General features: G+C 46.9%; 2 protein-coding genes across 7 annotated transcripts in view; one reads left to right on the top strand and one right to left on the bottom strand.

Moving 5' to 3' along the window:
• The window catches only part of LRRC8A (leucine rich repeat containing 8 VRAC subunit A), a 122,851-nt gene extending 102,833 nt beyond the window's left edge, over positions 1 to 20,018 (bottom strand). For 2 of the 3 annotated variants that reach the window (XM_069609192.1, XM_069609191.1), the window contains exon 1: positions 19,844 to 19,993. The gene's annotated coding sequence lies outside the window, so the exon portion shown is untranslated. Of the gene's footprint in view, positions 1 to 19,843 lie in introns of all 3 variants that reach the window. The other variant, XR_011268460.1, reaches the window with a different exon arrangement.
• Positions 20,019 to 20,161: 143 nt separating this feature from the next.
• Positions 20,162 to 24,739, top strand: part of KYAT1 (kynurenine aminotransferase 1) — an 825,974-nt gene continuing 821,396 nt past the window's right edge. For all 4 annotated transcript variants that reach the window (XM_069609197.1, XM_069609195.1, XM_069609198.1 and 1 more), the window contains exon 1: positions 20,162 to 20,341. The gene's annotated coding sequence lies outside the window, so the exon portion shown is untranslated. The remainder of the gene's footprint in view (positions 20,342 to 24,739) is intronic.

Genomic DNA, 24,739 nt, shown 5'->3' with positions numbered 1-24,739 from the left:
TTTAATGCGTCTCAGTGGCAGATTATTTACAACAGGAAGTGATCAGAGATGCGAAATGGTAACTGGCAGCAACCATTGCTGTGGCACTTTTTTCCTTAAAATTATATAATGTGCGACTGTTGAGTGATTATAAATCAAGGGGATGCAGAACAAGTTCTATGAAACAATGACCTTCTCATGCATTTCATTTGTGTTTTAACAGATTTATTTTAAATTATCATTCATTTCTATGCTGTAGTTTGTAGGCTTCCATTCAGGATCGGGAAAATAAAGCTACAATCAGGGGGGTCAGGGAGGGGGTTCATATTCCAAATCAAGCAGAGTGGAAAAAGTGGCACTAAAAGCATTTAACACCACACTTTATGCACTGCAGGATTTTGTATGATGTGGCATGCGAAGTTGAAAAGCAGATCGGAACTAACAAGTTTGCCTGCTCTTACAGGATCCCCTGTCAAATCCAATTGGGTTTCCACCAGCATGTATTTTTATGATGGTGCTATGCTAATGGATTCCTATGGAATCCGCCTGACTTTTACATACTGGTAAAAGCAGGCAGATTCCAAAAGAAACCATTGTGGATGGCTCCCATAATTGTTCATTGTAGGAGGGATTTACACTTTTCCAGACACTTGTTGGAAAAGCGAAGATCAAAGGCGATATTTACCAGTGTTTTATGCTTCACTTTGCCAGTACTTGGTGGAAAGAATTACAATTGCATGGAGGCCTTTTACAAAAAACTGCAAACAGGAGTGGTGCAATTAGGATTCAAAACAAAAGGACTCCCTTGCTCTTTTTCATCAACACGTTTCTACAATGATGACCGTGTCAGGTTGGTTTATCATGTGATTTTGTAAAGTATGTGTATCAAAATGAATATATATATATATATATTTTTTTTGGTATTCAAACAAACTTCAACACATATTTGTACCAACTTGAGCTTGGAAGATGCGTGGTCAAGTATCTAAATTTCAAGCCCGTCTTAAATTCTGGCTTTACTGCTTAAGTAAAGTGTGTGTGATCCTGAGCAAAGCAATCACAATGTCCCTTATCTGCAGATATTAGTTGCTTCCAGAAGTGATTCAGTTCACAGTATAAGCTATTTTTAAAAAGCCTCACTCGTGGTTTAATAGATGGGCAGTGCATGTGTCAGGACCTGCCAAGAACGCACACCTTTCTTTGAAAATATCAGGCCTAATGTATTCAACAAAATTGTGAAATTCAATAGCAAATCAAAGTAAACAAACAAAAAGCCATAACCAGTATGTAAACAGTATTTGCCAGACAATGATGTACAGGGGCATGGCATGGGGAGCAAGGGCATCTTCTCCCTGCAAAATCCCACCAGGATCGATACCAAGAGGCCGGAAACCCCTCAAATTGCACCGTATGCCTCCTGATCCCAATCCCCCCTCAACCCAGGCTCTCTCCTGCATACTAGCACTCCCTCGTGCACTAATCTCAATAAAAATGGTCTTAAAAAATGCAACAAAAAATAAAATGTGCTTTGAAATGTCATTTTGGTAGAAACAAGATACCCTATTCCTTGCTTCAGTATTCTGGAGGGGGGTGGGGGTGTCTTTGGTGCCTGCTGGGAGTAGCCACAGTGTTCAGGGTGGCATCGTTGAGTGCCCACCATCTGAGATGGAACAAAGACTGGGGGCTTCGCTTCTCAGTCCTCACAGAGGAGGAGGAAGCATCGCCCTGTATTCTCCCCAGCCAGGCCAAGAAAAACATGATGGGTGTTTTTGGGGTAGGTGGTAGTGTTGGTAAATGGGAACAGTGGTCAGAGGGAGCTGATGATGGAGAAGTGAATATAATAGAAAGGGGAGAGCAGATGGCAAGGGAAGATCGGTAGATTGATGTTGCAACACTATTTTCCTTGCTTCTCTTTTGCTATGTAGTGTTTTTTATTGAGCGGTGCAAATGTATTTTTGTCCGGCGCTGGGAAGACATTTATTTCTGGATCAAGGTTCTGTGAGATCTGGATTCACGCCAGCACTTTAAGTTACTCATACACCCACCCACAATGGAAATTGCCCCCCCCCCTCCGATCACAAACCTGGCCCACCCAGATGAAACTTCCTGGATCCGGGCCTGGCCGATAGCACAGCAAGTAAAGCGCTCGCTTTGACATCCTTGCAGAGCCTGCCGACGTGGGTTCGAATCCCAGCAGGGCCAAACTCAGCCTTTCATCCTTCAGAGGTCGATAAATGAGCACCACACTGTGGGTAATAATAAGCAACGCTCAGATACCAGAGGGTTCGTAGCGCTATATAAATGCTAAATTATTAAATTATCATTACTACTACTAGCCTCCAAGAAACCTTTATCTGTTTGTGCTTTGTAAGGCACCGAAACAGGGGCTGCGTGACTGGCACCAGATTCCCGATGCCACTGCACACAACATGCATTGGTCAATGTAATCTGCCCTGGAGTCTTCCTCATGACCCACTGGATGCTCCACCCTTCCCTCTCGTTATGGTGCGATTCTCTGCCTTGCGCTAGAGCCGCTTTCAGCATGTGCATAGCCTCTCCGTGCTGTGCGGAGTCAGAGGCGAAGGCATGTTCATAAACAGGGACGGGCAAGAGGGACATCAGTAAGAGTAGAGGAAGGACTCGCCCTCCTGAGAACACAGCCACTCTGGTGGGAAGGAGGCAGGCAGAGGCTCGAGGCACCAGAGAGGGCCAGTCTGGTGCTGAAGCCATCTGCCTGGTACGCCTGCCAGAGGTCCACTTCTGGAAAGGCGCTGAACCAGAGGGACGACAGGGAGGACAAGCTGCCAAGCGCCAGAGCACAGTCCAGGCAGACCAGAAACATGGAGGAGAGGAAGATGAAAAACGAGCACGACGTGCAGAGGCGCAGAGTCAGAAGACATGGAACCTGTGAGCACAGACTGCTGGGGAGCAGAGGGGTGGGTGGATAGGAGCAGAAGAGGAAAACACAAGGTGCGCTCAGCCAAGTCAAATTCCTGGCAAATGGCTAGTTACATGGAGGACACTGGGGGGGGGGGGGCAGTCCAGGAAGTACCATGCAGGACACTGGAGGGGGGGTTGGGGTGGAGGGGAGGCAGGCCAGGAAGTACTGCTGAAGTAGAACGCCACAGTAGGTTGCAAGATGAGAAGAACCAGGATATTGCAGTAACTCTGAAGGGATCAAGACAGCACGCACCAGAGGTAGAGTGAGCCCGGATTGGGATGGCAAAGCAGGGTTCGTAACGGAGGGGATCTGTGGGAGCTATATAGCTCCTGGATAGGCCTAGAAGAGCCTGCTTAGCTTGACACCAACAGCTACCGGGAGCTATTTTTGGCTCCCCAGGTCAACTGATGCTGAACAAACAAGCCTGTGCATTTGGGATAATCTATAAACATTGAAACTCATGATCTGTGCTACATTTAAACCATAAGGGGTCATAGATCATGAACAAAATGATAGCTTTGCATCCTATGTGGAAGTTCGATTGTTAGATTTGCGGAACACTGTGTGCCATCCCCTCGTTGCCCAGTGGCAGCTCCATCATGTAACGATCTTGGAGGGACTTTGGACAACGATGCAGAGAGAAGGTGAGAGGCTTGGAAGAGAGAAAAGCAACAGCTCACAGACCGATAAAGCGCCATGCCAGACTTGTCAGAGTGGCAAGAGACTATCCCATAAGCTGTGAGGGGCTGGAGCCAAAAGCAGGATGCAACACAGGACCTAGCAAGAGCCAGAAACCCCACAGAAGCCTGTGGATGGCGACTCTAGACTGGAGAGGGGTGATCACGTGGACCCTGGCATTGGGAGTGAAGACATCCCTGTAGGCAAGAGGGAATAATGGAGTACTTGCTTGTGGGGTGTGCTGCATCGAGGCCGACCTGGGGTGACCAGATGTGAATCAAGAAGCAACCAAAGAGGTTATCTGGGGACCGTATCCCCAGAACTGGAAGAGGGAGAGACTGCACACAACACTAGGTGCAGCCCTACAGGGAAGCAGCACACCAAAAACATGTATCCCCAAAAATTGCAAACAATGCCCAGACAACACACACTGCCAATAATAGTCCACAGATGATTAGGAGCCTTCTTTCACACTCCACCAATCGGATTGTATCAATGGTACTTACCTCTGGTTACTACCTTCCAATCACACAAACTCATACAAATTACCCTAATTGGGAATGAAAATTACGTTTTTTTACCCAATTAAAGATTTTACTGTCAACTAGAGCCCAGACTAGACCCCATTTAAGATGAGGCAATTGGACTGTGGCACAAAGATCTGGTTCGGATAAAGACCTGTACATATTTTTGTTCTAGCTCCATCCTGACATTATCCCAAGCTGTCCGCCTTGACCAGGGTCTGCAACAAGATATTTTGGACTACAAGCACCATCAGCCCAAGTCAATGGCGAGGGATCATTGCCGTTCTGGAGAGCTGCAGGTTGCAGACTCCTGCCACAGGTGTTCATCTCACCTTGCGCCATTACTAAATGTAGTCCCCAGGCTGGCGGGCTGGGAAAGCCTACTGACGGAGTCGGTACATTGCACTAAAAGGTCCTGGGGAAACTAGAAGAGTAAGTAAACCTTCACTTTTCTGATTCACCATCTAACGACTAGAGACGGTGGCCACAAGGAGCTGGGTAGGCCACCCTTTTGCGGTTCCCGAAAAATGTATATTCTATATCCATTCATACACCGCCCAAATATTGGTGGGAGGTATTAATTAAGCTTTTATAATATGCTTAATACCAAAGACCAGTCTCCAAGCGCGGAACCAGGATTCAAACCAGTGGTCTTGCTTCCAAGACCGACGCATTGCCCCTGGGCCATCCTCCCGATTGCCCGTATTCATCATTAAACTGATCCTCGAGGGTTCAGAGATAACAAAAGTCCTGCGGATAATGAGAACGACCAACAATGTAAGGAGGCAAGATGATGGCATTTCCGAAAAATCCTGCGACTGAACAAGAGAACATTGGCAACAGCATGCTTGAGAGGAAACACGTGCATGCTGGGAAGTGTGGAAGAGAAGCACAAAAGGGTAAAGTGAAGAGCTGCATCTTGGGCCTTCGAGTCCCAAGAAAGCTTGCACATTACGAAAAGAACTGGCGACTGAAAGGAAGCGCAAGCTGCTGAGGTTACGGGTGCAGCCCATTTGTGCTGGGCAGGGAGTGCTTTTTTGTTGCCTGTGCCGTATGCATGCAGTCTTTTGCAGAGCGTGGATTTTCAGCAAGGACAGTCTAGGCCAGGAGTGGCCAGCTTCTCACCAGTCTCACGATAACTTGGGCAGATGATATGCCAATGCATCCGGAGGGTGCCAGGTTCGCAACTTGCATTGGATGCCGAGACACCTTCAGTAAAAATAATGGCAGACCATATATTCCATCAAAGCATTCGCGCCTCCCCCTCTCCCATGACATCCTCTCTACCGCCCCCCGGAGCAGGTGGAGGGCAGCACCACAGTTTGAAGACCATTGTTCTGGGCACTAAGGAGAGGAGGGTGGACGATCTTGCTGGGAAGTTTAGTGCGCCTGATGGTGGGATCCTCATTGTCGGGTGCCATTATGGACTATGGTGGCTATCTGTTAGGGAGCAGGTTGAGTTACTTGCACTCATGCCACAAATATAAACCTTAAGCCTGCACAATCACCAGTTTTGAGTCAAGGCTCGTCTCCCGTGCAGCTCGAGGTGGCCCTTTAAGTGAGCATTGGAGTATGGGACTGCCCCGATCTTCTGCCACTGCACTTGCACCTTCAAGTCCTTGCCCTTAACCCGGCCTCTTTCAACCCTTTCTCCTCTCGTGCCCAAAAGCCCTTTCCCCAGAGTATCCCTGCTTTGTCCTCTTTTACCAATCACCTTGTTGTGAGGAATTCGCACGCGAGTGTGCGCTCGCCTGGGCTTTTTGACTTTAAAAAAAAAAAATTTAAACTGAATGATGGGAGATCAACCATTTTCCCTGCTCACCGCACAACCATTTTCCCTGCTCACCGCACAACATGCATGTCACGTGTACTCCGGGAGGACAGCCTACAGACACCGTCCTGTCATGTTCAGCTGTAAGTGACAGCCACAAGTACATCAAAGCATCTCCTCAAAGGGGAAGGCAACACCTTCCTCCAGCCATGGGCAGCCCAATTAAAATATCAAAGGCCCCATCAATCGTCCTTCCCATTGTCTAGTTCAGCTGGGGGGAGTGGATGCTAATAAGAAATAATAAAGGGCAAGCCTGCAAAAGGGGCTTGGTCACAGGACAGACAACAGGAGGGTGGGGCTAACACCTATTTGGTATGCAATGTGTCCACTTGAAGCTAGTTCCCAACCATCTTTATGACGGACAGTGAATGTCAGGGTCCATTATTTACTGTAGGCAACACCTGCAGAGCAGACCCCTTTCTGAGGGGAGAAGTATGATTGAAGGGAGACAGGAAGTCTGCTCTCGTCACAAACTTCAAGGGAGACCTGCACTTTGATCAAGAGCCACAGAGGGCTAACCAGAGAGACACTTTGATCTACAACAGGACATGAAGATGGGTGGGACTATATTTTGTCACCCCTTACCTTTTCTGTTGCAGAGCCCTCTGGTTCTGACTTCCCGCATATCAGAATATTGTTGGTGGGGACCTAGGATTGGTTCATTAAGGTAGGCTGACACTACACCAATCACTGAGGCCCATTTGGCTTTAAGAGAGGGCGGAACCCCTCACTTAACAGCTCATCCGACGACTTCAAAAGGAGTAAGGAGGGCTCATTTGGACCCTTGCTGAAGATCCAGTCTACCTTACATTTTCTGCCAGTGAAGGAAGGCCAGGATTTCCAAGAGGGAAGCAAGATCCCTCCCCTAAACATCTCCCACGGAACAGAGGGAGATAACAGACTCGGAGGACCCGTCCAGCAGCTCCAGACCAGGTACCCAGCAAGCACACAGCGTGCCCCGCTAGGTTCTGCCAGCAAGCTTCCTAGATGGGAAGTGCCAGAGAGTTTCTGAACGAAGGACAAGGCCGTTGGCTGCAAACACTCTCCTCAGCTTTGGGCCGTCCACCTTGAAAGAATGCCACAAGCCCTGCGAAGAATCTAGGGTGGGGGTGCCACACAAGCATCAACCAGCGCCCATCTTTTAAGGACATTCAAGGCAGTCGAGCCCTCATACCGCGACCGGCTGCTCCACTGACTTTTGCCACGCTGCAGTCACTGAAACCATTCGAGACGCCTCGACCAGCGTTTCAGATCCGCCAACTAGCACAGAGACAGCGATTCTAGACTTGCTTGCCAAACTGCCTGCCGCCTGATACTCGCAGCTGTCTCCCGTCTGGAACTCTGTCGGAGGAGCTGCAAAACATCCTGGAAGCAACTTTACGGCGTTGAGCTTCAAGACCATCTCAAGAACCAGATACACTGTGATTCTGTCCCCCCTGGCCATTCTCTGAAAGGTGACATTTACGTTCCCTTGGTGCTGAAGACGGATTGATTTACCGACTAGCCTACTGTCAGTGTCCAGAGTGCATGCCTTTCCTTCGTGCAACTTCCTGCCCGTGTTCTTTTACAGTGTGGGTTGCATTTTGTAGTGGCCTATAACTGTCTGTTGTAATAATAATAATGTAGATATTTGTATAGAAACGTGACCGAAATGTTCATCAATGGGTAATAATTGTATTTTCGCGGTGTTACAAACAAACTTGCCCAGGTAAGCCTGCCGTTCCATCCACGTTACCAAAATTGGACAAGGAGGTTTATGATTGGCTTGCGTTTCCAATTTGTTCAGATCCCTTCTGGTGGTCTAGAGGTGTGGGGTTGATTGATGGTGTCATCCCTGGACCACTGGTGCCCCGGAAGTCAATTTGTCACACTAGTGCGTTTGAGCCCGTTCTATTGGCTTGCCCACATTGTACCCTTGTTGTGCCATTTCTCTGGACCAGCTTTGCAATGTTGCTGCTTCCCTCGGAGTCCCAGTTCAGCGGGTGACATGGAAACTCAGGATTTTCCACGCTGAATTGTGCATTTCGTTGACATGAAAAATTCAACAGATTTCATGACATTTTGTTTTTTGCCTTTAACGTAGACCTGGCCCTTACATGTCAGGGGAAAGCATGCACACTGGGGACTTGTTCCACTAACCGCCAATACCTTCCAATCAAAAGGAGGCTGCCTGCAGAACGGTGCAGCAAGGTTAACTCCAATCGAATGCTGACTTACTTCTCACCAAGTGCCAGACTGTAGACTCAAAAGAAGCTCCCGCCCCAGTTCGTCCTGGACCGGAGACAGAACCTACACTTCAGTTCCACAAGAACCAACCCACCCATGACAAAACCCACTATAACCAGACATCTGTAGCCATTACCCTGGAGAATGCCGAAACCAGAACCCCACAGATGATCTCTGGAAGTGCAGCACCCAGCAGAACCACACGAACAATCTGCCAGAAGAACCAGACGCTGCAACCTCTACCAGCTGATAAAAGAAACTATTGCATTCCATCGAGGACACTCAATCCGTCCAGAAATATTCGTAGTTTGGGTGCAGTGGTGGTATGGCCACATCTGGCACTTACGGTGCAAGAATAATAAACACTAGCAATGGAAATGGTATCCATAAGAAGAGGCCCTCGTCCCCGCACGCCACAGGAAGATGCCCCCGCACGCCATAAATACTGGGTAAACTGCTCAATAATTAAAGACAACGTGGCAAATATAAATGAAGCGTCTTCAATCGTAATGATATCAGAAGACAATAGTACAACCGCAGTATTCCTTACACACAAATTGTATACGATTGTTGTGCATTATTTCGAATATTTAAGATATAATGCTTTATTTTGAGTTCCGAAGAATCTTTACAAAAACAACGTTATTTAAGATATGGCTTCAGTACTAATCCCAGATCAAGAGACTGCTCCTGAAGAAGGAATTAGATGGCGAAACGGGTAAAGCTTGTATGTCTCTCTAAAGTGAGAAGGAGGGAGCTGTGCCCCTCATCTCCCAGCAGCAAAACGACAGTTTAACCCAACAAGATGAACCAAAAACAGCCCTTTTCAAAGGAATCGAAATATCAGAAAGGCTTTTGTCAAAACGAAAGAAGAGAAAATAAAAAATAAAATCTCACAAGCTATGAAAACTACACAAGAAAAAAAGACGCAGAAGGGGACCGTCACAGCTAGAAGTATCAAACCAAACGCAAAAGCTCATTCAACCTCTCCAAGCCTCATTTGTCACGGGGACAGCCAAGTTACTTCCCCGCAGGTTCCACCAGCATAACCTAATGTGCCGGCACCTGTGCGGCTCACCTCTTGTCTGGGACCCAGGCTCTGCTGCAAATGAGAGCATAGCAGGGACAGCGCATGGCATATGGCTGCTAAAAGCACCGCCGCACCACCTTGTACCTCTGGGCCACCAGCCGCACCGGCTTGGTTAGTGGGGCTACAATCTTTTTATTTTTACGGTTTATTTAAACCTTTAAAATAGGTGATACAGCAATGAAATCAAGAGTTAAAAATAAAATCCATCCAAGTCTTCGGGTCCAGGTTATTCTTCCTCGTTGTTGGTTGCTGCAAGGAGGTTTCTTATATCTTCAATGAGAAAAATGTCAAAGCAAAGATTACTTTGCGGTCAGTTCCACTAAACATCGCTGACCACCAATCTTCAGCATTCAATGTCTGGTATTTCTCAAGCAAGGACAAATGCTTCCATCTTTGGCTACTAATACCATCACAAAATAGTACAAGATGTATTAAGGACTCCTTGTTGCATACAGAATCTACAGGTTAGATCCATCGCTGCATTTTTTGGGCAGAGGCTCAGTCCTGTTTTTGTTTTCAGGGCATTCAGGCGATGTGGGGGCTACAATCTCAGCTACCGGAATAGCTGCACCAGGGTTCACGTGTTCTGCTTAGCAGGGGGTTGCAGCCTCAACACCTGGCTCCTCCGCTGGACAGTAGCTATCGGCTCCTTTTCCCCCTCTGTGCACTCTAATCACACTGAATAACATTGGTACAAGCTGAGTAAAACCATGACTTGTGTGGTCTCTAGCAGCTCCCTTTCAACAGAACCGCAAGCCTGTCGGGTATTAAGCTTCGACCCACTTTTAAAAACCAATTACTTCTGGACTCAGTATTTTTTGAAAATGTATTTCCTCCTGTGTAAGTCACAGTTAAGACTACCCTAAAAAGCTACTTCATGCTTAATGGCTAGCTACTTCCAACATAAGGCATTCTATATAAAGACTAAGCTTAATATATTATCTGGATACGTTTCATTACACAACCTTTCTATCCCCCTGCTCCTCCCGAGAGTGTACAGCCTTGTCGCAAGCTATTAGTCCAGCATACAAACATTCACTTGGCCGTCAATTCCCAATATAGACCAGCTGTGACTAATCAACTTCCGGGGCACCACTGGTCCAGGGATGAATATTGGTTTCTAACCCATCAATCAGCCCCACACATCTAGTAAACCAGAAGGGATCCAAACAGACTGGAACACAAGTAAATTATAAACCTCCTTGTCTAATTTTTGGTAACATGGATGGAACGGCAAGGTCGTGGATCATTGTTTAGTTGCAACCTGTGAAAATACAATTATTACTCAATGATAAAAGGGACTGCCCAGTCAAGGTTGTATAAACAAATCTACTTTATTATTACTACAACAGACAGTTCTAGCACACTACAATTACAACCCACGCTGTAAACGGAACACTGATGCAGACAGTTCACAAAGGAAAGGGATGCACTCTGGATACTGACAGGATGGTAGTCGGGAAAAGTAATCAGTCTAACTGTTCAAGGTTACCTGGTTTCAGCACCCCAGGGGCAACAAGGTCGTTACCGTCTCTAGGGGCCTTCGGAGAAGGACCATGGGACAGAACCACAATGTACGTGGTGCTGAAGTTCTTGGTGCTCTACAGCGTCGAGGCAGTTCTGGGGCGATCTACAGCCAGAGACAGAGTTAGTATTGGGAGACAGCTGCAAATACCAGGCTCTGGTGACTGCGGCATGACAAGATTGTCCTTAAAAGATGGATGCTGAATGATGCTTGTGTGGCACTACTCCCAGCTTCTTCACAGGGCTCGTCTCCTTTCAAGGTGGACCGGGCCAAAGCTCAGGAGGGTGTTAGCAGGCAACTGCCTTGTCCTTTGTCCAGAGACTCTCCCGGCAGATCACACCTAGGAAGCTTGTTGTCGGAACCTAGCAGGGCACGATGTGTGCTGGCTGGGTACCGGTTCTGAAGCTGCTGGTCGGTACCTCCCGAGTTCAGTATCCCCCTCTGTTCCCTAGGAGATGTTTAGGGGAGGGATCTCGTTTCCCTCTTGGAACTCCTGGCCTGCCTTCACCGGCAGAAGATGCCAGGCAGACTGTACCTTCAGCTCAGGTCCAAATGAGTCCTCCTTACTCCTTGCAAAGTCTTCAGGTGATTGCTAAGTGAGGGGTTCAGGCCTCTTTTAAAGCCAAATGGACCCCAGTGATGGTGTAGGCCAAGCCTACCTTAATGAACCAATCCTGGGTCCCCACCAACAATCGTCAGATATACATGAGGTCAGGACCAGAGAGCTCTGCAACAGGACAGACAAGGGGTGACAACATATACCCAAGTCCCACCCATCTTCCTGTCTGTTGTAGATCAAAGTTTCTCTCTGGTTAACTGAGCCCTCTGTAACTCTTGATTAAAGCACAGGTTTCCCCCTTGAAGTATGATCTGGGAGCAGACTTCCGGTGTCCCCCATACCACATACTTCTCTATCTGAAAGGGGTCAGCTCTGCAGGGGTTTGTCTACGTTAAATAGTGGACACAGACATGCATTTCACTGCCTGTCATACAGAGGGGTGGGAGCTAGCTTCAAGTTGACACATTGCACACCAAAGGGGTGTTAGTCCCGCCTTCCTGTTGTCTCTGGCAACCAAGCCCACTTGGCAGACTTGCCTCAATTGTCTCATTAGTATGCACTGCCACCAGCCGGAGAACAAGGGAGTGCAGATCCATAGAGCCTTTGATATTTTAATTAGGATGCTCATGGCTGGAGGAAGGTGTGCCTTCCCCCTTCTTGGAATGCTTTGATGTACCCAGGGTTGTCACATTCCATGTGAATATGACAGGGGAAGACGGCGCCTGTAGGCAGTGTCTTCCCAGAGTACAGGTGAATATATGTTGGAGCATGAAGCAGATGAAATGGGTGCAGAATGGCTGCACTCATTTCTCAGAGGTTGGTGTAAAAGAAGCCATCAGACAAGGGATGTAGAAGACAGTTTATTTGTCTCACATCGAGTAGCATACAATAAGACCCCCCCCCCCCAACACAAGCAACATCCAGGGTATAACTGACTAAACTCAAGTAAAAACATAATGAAGTAATATCATTCCAGAATGGATAGTGGACAGGAATCCATTCTGGAATGACACAGTGGCATGCCTAGTTTAAACATAGCTGCAGCAGTGACCATAGCAACAAACAAAACACTTCTGCATTTAACCTTTATTCAACACACCCTCCTCCCCTATGAAATAAAATTCTTTATTGTAAGAAATATACCAATTAAAAAGATACTAAAACTTCTATCTTTTTACCTTTGCAACTCTGGACAAACTCCAAATTTGACCACTTTCTACACACACAGCATTGAACACTCGCGTAACTAACAGGTTCTGTGTAGAGCGGCTCCCCTTTCTTAGAAATAACTGCTTTCCTTATCCGCACCCAATCTCCAACCTCGACCACAGTTATTTTTCTTGGATGTTTCTCATTAACTGTTTCCACCCATTTGTTTTTTCGAGCATCCATCTTTTTCTTTACAACATCCACAACCACATCTGTTGCTCTCGCCCTGCCCAACCAGGCCTGCGCCACAGAAGTATTTGCTTTTCGCCCTCTCATAAATTCAAACACACTAATCCCCGTCTCTATTCGTGGAGCCATCCTCAATGCATACAACCTGTCTCACAGCGACTCCTGTCAAGACCACATGCATTCGCCCCACGAATAGCTTCCATAATGCATCGATTTACTCTCTCGACCATATCATTTGCTTGGGGATAATACAAAGGGGTCTTTTTGTGTTTAATTCCGCATTTATGAAGATACTCTAAGAATAATTTCCTCATGAATTGTGGACCATTATCAGTGAGTATGCTCCTGGGTAAACCCTCCCTCTCAAACACATCCTCCAGGAATTCAATTATACACCGACACGTGACTTCTCTCAAGATCTTAAATTCAGTCCATCTTGAAAAAGTATCAACCATAACCAAGATGAACCTTCCTCTACCCACACCCATGTCCACTGGACCAAGAACATTGATGGACAAATCTTGCCACACTCCCTCCGGAATGTTTGTTTTTCCCATAGGTTGGCACGCCGCTATCACATTTTTTCCTGATTTGGTACAATCATTGCATGCACCAACCACTTTCTCAATCTCACGATCAATCCCTGGCCACCAGTAATCAGCTTTTATCACTTCTTTTGTTTTACAAACACCAATATGTCCCTGGTGAGCAAATCTTATTAGTTTTCTTCTCAGACAACCTGGGACCACCAACTTGTCCCATCTATACAACAACTCTCCTTTTACTGACAATTCATTCCGCACCTCCCACATTGCCCTCTCCTCACCAGATAAGAGCCTTTTCTCTGGCCATCCATCCACCCACCACAAAAGCCATGATCCGCTTCCACATTTCATTTGACTTCAAGACTTGAATCCATTCTCGTTTCTGTATAATACCTTCCACGGTCGCAAAAACCATTTCATTCTCACCACACACATTATTGCCTCTATCACTAGCATTATCTTCCAACTTCACCCTCGAGGCATGGTCGGCCTGTACATTCTCTTTACCAGCAACAACTTCCATTTCAAATTTATGACATTGTAGCCTGGTTACCCAACCTGCCACTCTCCTTGAAACCTTGTCGAGGCCTTTACTTTCAAAAATCGCCTTAAGTGGCCTGCGGTCTGTTCTCAAGGTAAAATCTTGACCCCAGACAAAATTTTTCATTTTTTCTATGCCCCAATGGCACGCCAAAGATTCTTTTCCAACACGGAATAGTTCAATTCCGCGCCTCTTAACATACGGGATGCATGCATTACAATCATCTCCGTGATCAACATCTGGCCCTCTCCCTCACCTTTTGTTTTTCTCCGGCTCTACCAGAAATGTCGTCAGGCCTAGTCCGGTAGTCGCCTGTCTGTTTCCATTTCCTTCCCACTCTCCTCCTCCCTTCCTTATATAGGTCTTAGCTCTTGCACTATCTGAAATGTCGTCAGGCCAAGCCAAGTATGATAGTTAATTTCACATCCTTACTGTTCATGGCCTGTAAGAATGTCATTGTATTTTCCCTTGTTCCCTCCCTTGCCTTGAAGCGCTTTGAAACACATTGTGTATAGGCGCTCTATAAATAAACGATCATATCAAACAATCATAACATCACCACTCCTATTCCTGTGTCACTCGCATCCACAGCCAGAATGGTTTTCTTTCTCGTATCAACCATCGATAAAGGTTTTGCCATATCGATTTTTCTTTTCATCGCTTCAAATTCTTTTTCACATTCATTGCTCCATTCGAATTCAACACCTTTCCTTAACAACCCCCTCAAACTGGTTATGGAATCAGCATCATTTTCAACAAACCGATGATAAAATTCAATAGTACCTAGAAATTATCTCAATTCGGCCTTGTTCTTTGGTGATTGCATTTTCAAAATGGACTCCACCAAATTCCTTTTTGGTTTGAGTCCTTGCTCAGATATTTCATCACCTAGATAAATCAACCGCTTGAGTCATAAAAACACATTTTTCGCCACGCAAAGTTATCCCTCTTGCCTTAAAGATCTTAAGAACCAGATCAAGTCTTGTTTTCAACTCTCTCTCTATCTCTCTCTCATCTTTCCCACATATCAGAACATCGTCCTGAAAGCACCACACTCCACCGACATCCTTCAATAATTTGTCCATAACCTTTTAGAATACGGAAGATGCTGATACTAATCCAAATGGCATGCGCTTAAATTGATATATTCCCTCATAGGTAATAAAAGCAGTCAATTTGCGCGATTCAGCATCTAAAATCTCATAAGCACTCGCCATGTCAATTTTTGCGAAATATTTTGCACTCCCAATCCTACTTAACAATTCTCCCATATTTGGAAGAGGATGGCGATCCGCCACAACACACCGATTGAGTTCTCGTAAATCGACGCATACCCTCAAATCCCCACTACTTTTCTTCACCACCACCACGGGGGATATCCATTCTACTGCCCTAGCTGGTTCAATAATTCCCTCTTTCTCCAATTTTACCAATTCATCGCGCACAGCCTGCCGCATAGACAGCGGTAACGGTCTGAGTTTTGACACAACTGGACTGCTCCCTTCTTTTATCACAATGTTGTGTACCATCCCCTTGAGACATCCCACTTTGTTACAGAACACTTCGGGGTACCTTGCTACCATTTCACATTTGGTTTTGTTACTATTCGATTCAGAAGAGCTAACCACATTGAGAACCGGTTCTTCACTATTAGGATCCAACTTAATTCCCAACCCCCTTTGCTCTTTCCAACCCAACAATGTTTCACCTCTTTTGGTAATATACATTTTTCCATGTGTCATCCTCCCTTTGAACTTGAACTCCACCTCACAACACCCCAAAATTTCTATCCTGTCTCCATTGTATCCCCCAGGCATTTTATCAGAAGGAACCAAATGTCCAATATCGCCTCCAATTACATTTTCAAAGACAGCTTTGGACATTAACGTGATTTGGGAGCACGAATCGGCAAGCATTTTGACCAAATGACCATTTACTTCTATCCATGCTGAGGGATGCTCACACTCATCGGACCCTGAGCACTTTACCGTATTCTGAAACTACCATTCTCTGAAACTTCAGCCTCTTCAGACGACGCACCATCACACTCTTCAATCAGAAGTGTTCAGAGTCCAGAAGGGCAATTGGGCAGTAGTTTCTAGGCTCCGCCCTATTGCCCTTTTTGAAAATGGTTACAATATTAGCCTCCCTCCATGACGCCAGGATCCCTTTATTTTTCATTATTTGGGAGAACATGATTACCACTAATTTCGCCCATTGTTCTCCCGAGAGGCACTAAGCTTTCCAATCATCATGGAAGCACCGTGCTCATCGTCAAAGGCAAAATCCCATGGTAGTAAACACTGTTCCTTCACTCGGTCCGATTTCCACCCTGGCTCAGCAAATAGACTTGCGTGATGCTGAATCCAGTCACTGTCCGCAACCATCGCTAATGCCTTTGCTTGGCTGAAAACCCCACCATTATTAATCAGCTCCCATGCATTTGTCGAGGTTTTGTAGCAAACCGCTCCGAGTATAGCCTCTGCACCATTCTGAGCACGTATTATTCTCGAGCTTTTACAACAGTTTCTATAAGCCTGACGGCTTTCCCTTATCCGTTCAGTTTTTAGCTCTATTTCGTCTCTACCAATCTTTTTTATCCTCATTCTCATCCATCTCTTTACCACCTCAGGGTCATCTACATGGTTGTCGGTCCAATATGTCCGGGACCCAAAAGCACCTTTCCTAGAGAACTCCTTCAACAGACCCAAATAGTCAATATGGAGGAAATCCGCTCTAAACGGATCCCGATACCGATTATTAACTTTATGAACATCCTGTGGTTTTAATCTCAGTCTGAGTCCACAAGATCCTAAGTCGACCAGCTCCATTCTCGTTGGAGATTCTCCAAGTGCCCATCCCAAAATGTGTATGGCCAACAGGTCATGGTCACAAAATTTTTGAGGCAGGACAGAATTTGTCAATCCTCCTTTTCCAATTGTTCGAAACAAACCAATAATCAATACAGGATTGTGGCTCACCACACTTCCGAGTTGGGCGTCCCGGGATATCTCCCTCCGTTTGTGCTTTTAACATATGCATTTTTCTCATCTTCATATTAGACATCCATAGACCTTTCATTCTATTCACTCTTTTTTAACTACCAGCCAGTTTTATCCAACAGTTTAACATTTAAATCACCACATAACACAACCCTAACCCCTTCTCATCTGGATAATGCTTCATCGAGGCAGTTTGCTATGGAGTCTATAAATGTTACCTCTTTCCCCAAGTTCACTCGCCAGTATACATTTATCAGAATCAACGCTTCATCAGATTTTTGCTTTTACAAAATAAATAAAAGAATCTGCACATAGGGATTGGGGCAGCTGACATCTACTTCTGACCAACCCAAGTCAATCCCAAAAGACCCACACTGTATGATGTGGTATTCTTATTCTGTGCAAAGTAAATAATGCACACCAACCCAAGTCAATCCCAAAAGACCCACACCGTATGATGTGGTATTCTTATTCTGTGCAAAGTAAATACCGCTGACCAACCCGAGTCAATCCAAACCAATGCCAAAAGACCCACACTGTATGATGTGGTATTCTTATTCTGTGCAAAGTAAATACCGCTCACCAACCCGAGTCAATCCAAACCAATCCCAAAAGACCCACAATGTATGATGTGGTATTCTTATTCTGTGCAAAGTAACTACCGCTGACCAACCCGAATCAATCCCAAAAGACCCGCACTGGATGATGTGGTATTCTTATTCTGTGCAAAGTAAATACCGCCAACCAACCTGAGTCAATCCCAACCAATCCCAAAAGACCTGCACTGTATGATGTGGTATTTTTATTCTGTGCAAAGTCAATACTGCTGACCAACCCGAATCAATCCCAACCAATCACAAAAGACCCGCACTGTATGATGTGGTATTCTTATTCTGTGCAGCCCGAGTCAATCCCAAAAGACCCACACTGTATGATGTGGTATTCTCATTCTGTGCAAAGTAAATACCGCTGACCAACCCGAGTCAATCCCAAAAGACCTGCACTGTATGATGTGGTTATTCTTATTCTGTGCAAAGTAAATACCGCTGACCAACCCGAGTCAATCCCAACCAATCACAAAAGACCTGCACTGTATGATGTGGTATTCTTATTCTATGCAGCCCGAGTCAATCCCAAAAGACCCACACCGTATGATGTGGTATTCTTATTCTGTGCAAAGTGAATACCGCCGACCAACCCGAGTCAATCCCAAAAGACCTGCACTGTATGATGTGGTATTCTTATTCTGTGCAAAGTAAATACCGCCGACCAACCCGAGTCAATCCCAAAAGACCCACACTGTATGATGTGGTATTCTTATTCTGTGCAAAGTAAATGCCGCTGACCAACCCGAGTCAATCCCAACCAATCACAAAAGACCCGCACTGTATGATGTGGTATTCTTATTCTGTGCAAAGTAAATGCCGCTGACCAACCCAAGTCAATCCCAACCAATCACAAAAGACCCGCATTGTATGATAAATACCGCCGACCAACCCAAGTCAATCCCAACCAATCACAAAAGACCCGCACTGTATGATGTGGTATTCTTATTCTGCGCAAAGTAAATACCGCCGACCAACCCAAGTCAAACCCAACCAATCACAAAAGACCCGCACTGTATGATGTGGTATTCTTATTCTGCGCAAAGTAAATACCGCTGACCAACCCAAGTCAATCCCAACCAATCACAAAAGACCCGCACTGTATGATAAATACCGCCGACCAACCCAAGTCAATCCCAAAAGACCCACACTGTATGATGTGGTATTCTTATTCTGTGCAAAGTAAATACCGCTGACCAACCCGAGTCAATCCCAAAAGACCCACACTGTATGATGTGGTATTTTTATTCTGTGCAAAGTAAATACTGCTGACCAACCCGAGTCAATCCCAACCAATCACGAAAGACCCGCACTGTATGATGTGGTATTCTTATTCTGCGCAAAGTAAATACCGCCGACCAACCCGAGTCAATCCCAAAAGACCCACACTGTATGATGTGGTATTCTTATTCTGTGCAAAGTAAATACCGCCGACCAACCCGAGTCAATCCCAACCAATCACGAAAGACCCGCACTGTATGATGTGGTATTCTTATACTGCGCAAAGTAACTACCGCTGACCAACCCAAGTCAATCCCAACAAATCCCAAAAGACCCGCACTGTATGATAAATACCGCCGACCAACCCAAGTCAATCCCAACCAATCACAAAAGACCCGCAATGTATGATGTGGTATTCTTATTCTGCGCAAAGTAAATACCGCCGACCAACCCGAGTCAATCCCAAAAGACCCACACTGTATGATGTGGTATTCTTATTCTGTGCAAAGTAAATACCGCCGACCAACCCGAGTCAATCCCAACCAATCACGAAAGACCCGCACTGTATGATGTGGTATTCTTATTCTGCGCAAAGTAAATACCGTCGACCAACCCGAGTCAATCCCAAAAGACCCACACTGTATGATGTGGTATTCTTATTCTGTGCAAAGTAAATACCGCCGACCAACCCAAGTCAATCCCAACCAATCACAAAAGACCCGCAATGTATGATGTGTGATTCTTACTCTGTGCAAAGTAAAGTTTTTTTAAAAAAAGAAAGTGCCACAAAATTACCATATGGTGCTGCAAAATCTAATTTGTATGCCGCAAAAAGTTGAATTTCATGCCGCATTATCCTAGGGGGTACGATAAGAACAGCAAACCTGCCAGGGGATGCACCACCCAAAATGAGGGCTGTGGCAAAGATGGAAACCGGCCCCTCCCCACCTTCACAGCGCACCCCAAGAGGCCAGCAGACCCCCAAAGCAGAGGCCCCCAGCTCCGTGCAATATCATGCATGCCGCGTTCCTAGAGGACCCCCCCCTCACCAGGAAGGCGTGGGGGGGGGCACTGAGCTGGGGGGGCACAGTTAGAGGAGATACTGGAGCGCGGTCCCGTGCTCCTCTGCGCTCCCCACCCGCTGCCACTGGGGCAGCCCGCGGCCCCCAGCGCCTCACCTCAGGGGGGTTGCTGCCGGCCGGGGATCCCGGGGTTCCTCTGCTGCTGAAGGGGCGGGGCCTCGTTGCAGGCTGCAGCACCGGACGCCCACTGCGGAAGTGACGTCACACAGACCCTAGGCCCGGGACTTCCTCGGAGAAAAGGGATGAGGGTGCGAGCGGAGGCCATGTTGGGTGAGGAAGAAAGTATATCAGGCGCACAGTGCCATCTTGCGGGAGGCACAGTTCCGCGAGGATACGTGTTCGCTGTCGCCATCTTGAGGGACGCCCGCATGCGCTCTAGCTGTTCGCACCATGTTGTATAGGGAACAGGGGCTGCGGGGATCGCCATGTCGAATAAGGTGTTTCTGCAAAGAAGCAATGGGGGCCGCCATTTCGGGTGAGGCACAGAGGTGATTGCAGGAAAGCGGCCATGTTTGTTAAGAGTGGAAAGTCACGCAAATATTGAGCGAGGCGGAGTCTTGGGGGGCAGACGGATGTTCATGAACCCCAGCTACAGTGAGTCACCCCATCACCTTCCACTAGTCCATTTTCAGTTCATTGATTTTTATTGAAACTTAAGAATAATTAAGTAGACAGTACAGCAAGTTGCATGAAAAGTGAGATACATCATAGTTACTATGATAACTGATGATGCTGTAGTTAACTACATGCATATTATATATAATAAACGTCATAATAATATTAAGTAAAACCATAGCATGGTTCGGGACAAACAGATGACAGGCACAGTGGTACCAACCCCTGGCCGTGGTCATAACACAGGAACCCCCCCTCTGTCTGGGGGCAGCTGGCCCCTGGCGTATAGCAGCCTAACCTTCGGGTTAACCCGGAGACTCAGGGTTTTTACGCTTTTCACCGGGTCTCTGGAGAAGAGCGTGCAGTCTCCAGGTTTTCCAGCATCCGAGCATCTCCACCACGCCTCCATGGGATTGGCTACAAGAATACTATTAGTGGCCAATTACATGGAGATGTCAGCGGAGACCACTGCTCTCAAGCTTTTAAATCTGACGGCCTGCTGTGGACTGATTGACCCAGCCCTTTTGGTACAAATGGGGAGCCTGCCGCGCAGTGGTGGCTGGTGACTTTGAAAGGTGGTGGGGCGTAAATTTCTCAGCCAAATTTGGGAGCGAGCGAGTCCAACCTAGTTCAAGGAAAAATAGCTTCCACTGTGCACCTGGCCACCCTCTGTCCTCCGGGCCCAGGTACCTGCTCACCCCGCCACCCTCCCGCACTGCCTTCCGGGCCACCCCTTGCACTGGGGTCTGTATCTGTACCCCACTTAAACATAAGTGTAGGGCAGCTGAGAGGAAATGGAGGACTTCCTGCTCATCCTCTGACAAACTGGCCTGTCGCCTGCTACAAAGGCAATACCGACTCTCTGTCCTCACCAAGAAGAGAGTCCATATTTAAGATTGTGTCTCTGCGGCATCTAACAACTCGGCCGAACTCTTTAAAATCTGCAAGGAGCTTGCCAACCCTGCTGCAGTCTCTACCCCTCCTGTTGCCTCCCAGGCTCTTTGCAATGTCCTTGCCTCTCGCTTCATTTAAAAAACCCAGGACATCCTGTCCACCCACCCCACCCACACTCCTCCTCTTCCCTCTCCTTCTGTGCTTGCTGACCCTCCTTTAGCCACCATCCTTCTCGTCCTTTCCTCTTTTCACCCCTGACGAGGTTGCTAGACAAGTCCGATCTATGAAAGCCTCTTCAAAACAGGTTCATCCCTGTTCCTCTAAAACCATCAAGGACCACATTGACACCCTCACTCCAGCCCTTGCTGATTTTTGCAACCACTCCTTTGCCTCTGGATCCTTCCCCTCCCCTCTGAAGCACTCCTTTGTGCCTCCTCTTCTCAAGAAACCCACAGCTGTCCAGCTAACTATCGCCCTGCTGTCCTTCTTGTCCAGCTAACTATCGCCCAATTTCTATTACTCCCTTTCTTAGCAAACTCCTAGAAAAGTTGGCCACCTCTCAGCTTAACCTTCATTCCAATTCTGTTGGCTGTCTCCATGACCACCAGTCTGGCTTCAGAACTTCCAGAAGCACGGAAACTGCTCTCCTAAACGTCCGTGAAGATCTGCTCACCAACCTTGACTCCAACATTCCCTCTGTCCTCATCCTCCTCGATCTCTCTTCTGCCTTCGACACGGTCAACCATACCATCCTGCTCAACAGTCTCTGTGAAAACCTGGGTATCACTGTTCAGGCTCTGGCCTGGCTGACCTCTTTCCTCTCAGATCGACCCTCCCTGGTCCAACTTGGGTCCTTCCTTTCATCTATCTTCCTCTCTACCTGTGTTGTTCCCCAGGGGTCTAACCTCTCGCCCTGGCTTTTCAACCAATACCTGGAAACTCTTGCCCACTGCAATGCCATTTTCTGCTAAAATTTCCAGTGCTACGCTGATGACACTCAACTCATTTTCAGGCTGCCCTCTGCCACCTCCTCTCCCTCTCTCATCTCTGATTGCTTAACTGCCATTCAAGATTGGTGTGCCGCCAATGATCTTTGTCTGAATGCCAGCAAGACGGAGATCCTCCTCATCGGCACACCTTCACCATCCTTTCCCCTCACTCTCTGGCCGGCCTCCCTTGGCCCTCTTCCTACCCCCACCTGCAAGGCTAAGAACCTCAGGGTCATCTTTGACTCCACGCTTTCCTTCTCCGCCCACATCTCTGAGGTCTCTAAAAAGTCAAATTTCCGACTGCACCTCCTCAGAGGTACTCTGCCTTTCCTCTCCTTCCCCCAGAAGCTCATGGTATCTCAAGCTCTGGTTCTCTCTAGCTTGGACTATTGTAACAGCCTCTATCTAAATCTACCTGCTTCTACTCTCCGCCCTCTGCAACTAATCCAGAACAGGACTGCGAGATTTGTCCTTGGCCTCAAGCCCTGGGATCGTATCTCTCCAGCTCTGAAATCTCTCCACTGGCTCCCAGTGGATGCAAGGATTAAATTCAAAACCCTCTGCATTGTCCACAAGCCTTTCTGGGGCCTGGGTCCAAAATACCTTCAGCTATCCCTCCGCAAATACCTCCCCTCTCGAGCTCTTCGCTCCTCTACCTCCAACTCACTCTGGGTCAGTCGTTTTTCTAAGAAACGAGCTGGGGCTAGATCTGTCTTCGGCTGGGGCCTCCCTCTGGAACAGCCTCCCTGCCAGTCTAAAACTTGAGGAGCACCATCTCCGGTTCCGGAAGCACCTCAAGACCTTCCTCTTTTCTTCTGCCTTCGCTCCCCCTCTCCCCAGCTGATCTGTTACTCTCTTGGCACCGTGCACCTGGCCACCCTCTGTCTTTTGGGCCCAGGCACCTGCTCATCCTGCCGCCCTCCTGCACTGCCTCAGGGCCACCCCTTGCACTGGGGTCTGTATCTGTACCCATACAGCCCCCCTTTTTCTTCCTGCACTTATCAGACCTACCCTGTCTGCTGCCTTAAACCTAGCACTTGCAAATTGCTGGCTGCATTACCACTGTGTGTTGCCTTTATTATTTATTTATTGTTATTTATCTGTTTCTCCTCTGCTTCGCCCTTTCCATCTCTCCCCGTTCCATGCGCTTTTCCCCTTCCCCCTCTCCCATGCACTTGCGTGTTCTCAATTTCACTGGACCTAGTAAGATCGCTGTTTTGTTCTCCCCTGTTCCCCTCCCTTGCCTTGTCGCGCTCTGAAACACTGAGCACGATAGAAATAAAATATCAATATCAAAATGGGCAATTTACTGTCGAAACCCACAGACATATGACATAAAAGGCATTAGGTTTTACATACTAATGGTGCTACATTATTCGTACGTGTGCAAGTGTGATGGTGTATTTTCCAGCAGCTTGTGATGAGAATAGCTTGTACTATGGTGTATGCATAACAAAATCACACTATGGTTTGAAGCTTCAATATATTCCAAGGGGAGCAAAGAGGTCAATGCTTAACAAACTAGTACAGCCTTGTTAAAGGCATGGTCTAGTAAAAAATGTTATTGTCCCTACGGGTTGGCCATGTTTTTTTAAGCCTAAGTGGCTCGATTTTAGAAAACTTTCCTATGGACCTTACCCGAGTTTTCGTCCATTAAACGCACGCGAAAACAGGCAGTAGGGCGCCGCCATTTTGTGATAATCCTATCACTTGCTGCATCGCCCTGACTGACCTGCTTCTGCGGCACTAAATCAAATCCCCCGCCCCAGAGCCTGACATTATCAAAACATTCATATTCCCCGCCTCTCTCCGTGACGTTACTGTGCTGCGTAGGCAAACGCGCCCAGTCGTCTTCTACGTGACGCCACACAGAACCCGAAAACCAACGCAGACCATCTCACAACACAGCGCGCCACAATTCGGAATATGAAACTGTACTTTAAAATCAAACAGCAACACGGTACATTTGGTAAAGTACATTTATTTGACATTAAATGTTTAGAGAATATTCAGCAATTGCCATATGAACTCCGAAAGCCATTTATTTTCTTTTATCTGTACCCGCAAATCCGTATAAGTTTATATTGAGTCACGCGCTGTTCCTTTATGGTACACAGGGTGTTGGTTTTCGTTAAAAGAAGCACTTTGGAAGCACGGTGAACCGTAAGGCTGTTCCATCAACTAGGCACTAGTCCATCGTAAAGGTTGATATGTTGCTTCTAGCCACTAGTACAGTGTAAGGGCATGTGGGTCCTTGGCGATCGTCCCATAAAATTGTCAGTGTGCTCCAGTTGTTCACACGAAGCTGCAGGTGTCTGTTGATTAAACCATCTGCCGGTGTCTCAAACCGATGACCGTAGCAGAATGGGATCAAATACCTGTTATGAAAACAAAAAAAATATTTTATTTATTACGGCCGATCAGAAACTATTTGCTTGCAAGGATAGTTCAATGGAGTATGTTCGGCTCTAAAATCAATGCGAAAAGTAACGAA

This window comes from Ambystoma mexicanum, chromosome 8 (genome assembly GCF_040938575.1).
Source record: "Ambystoma mexicanum isolate Mex_15411 chromosome 8, UKY_AmexF1_1, whole genome shotgun sequence".
NCBI classification, from domain to species: Eukaryota; Metazoa; Chordata; class Amphibia; order Caudata; family Ambystomatidae; genus Ambystoma; species Ambystoma mexicanum.
Note: the sequence above shows the minus strand (reverse complement) of the source record. Positions and strands in the feature narration are given on the sequence as shown.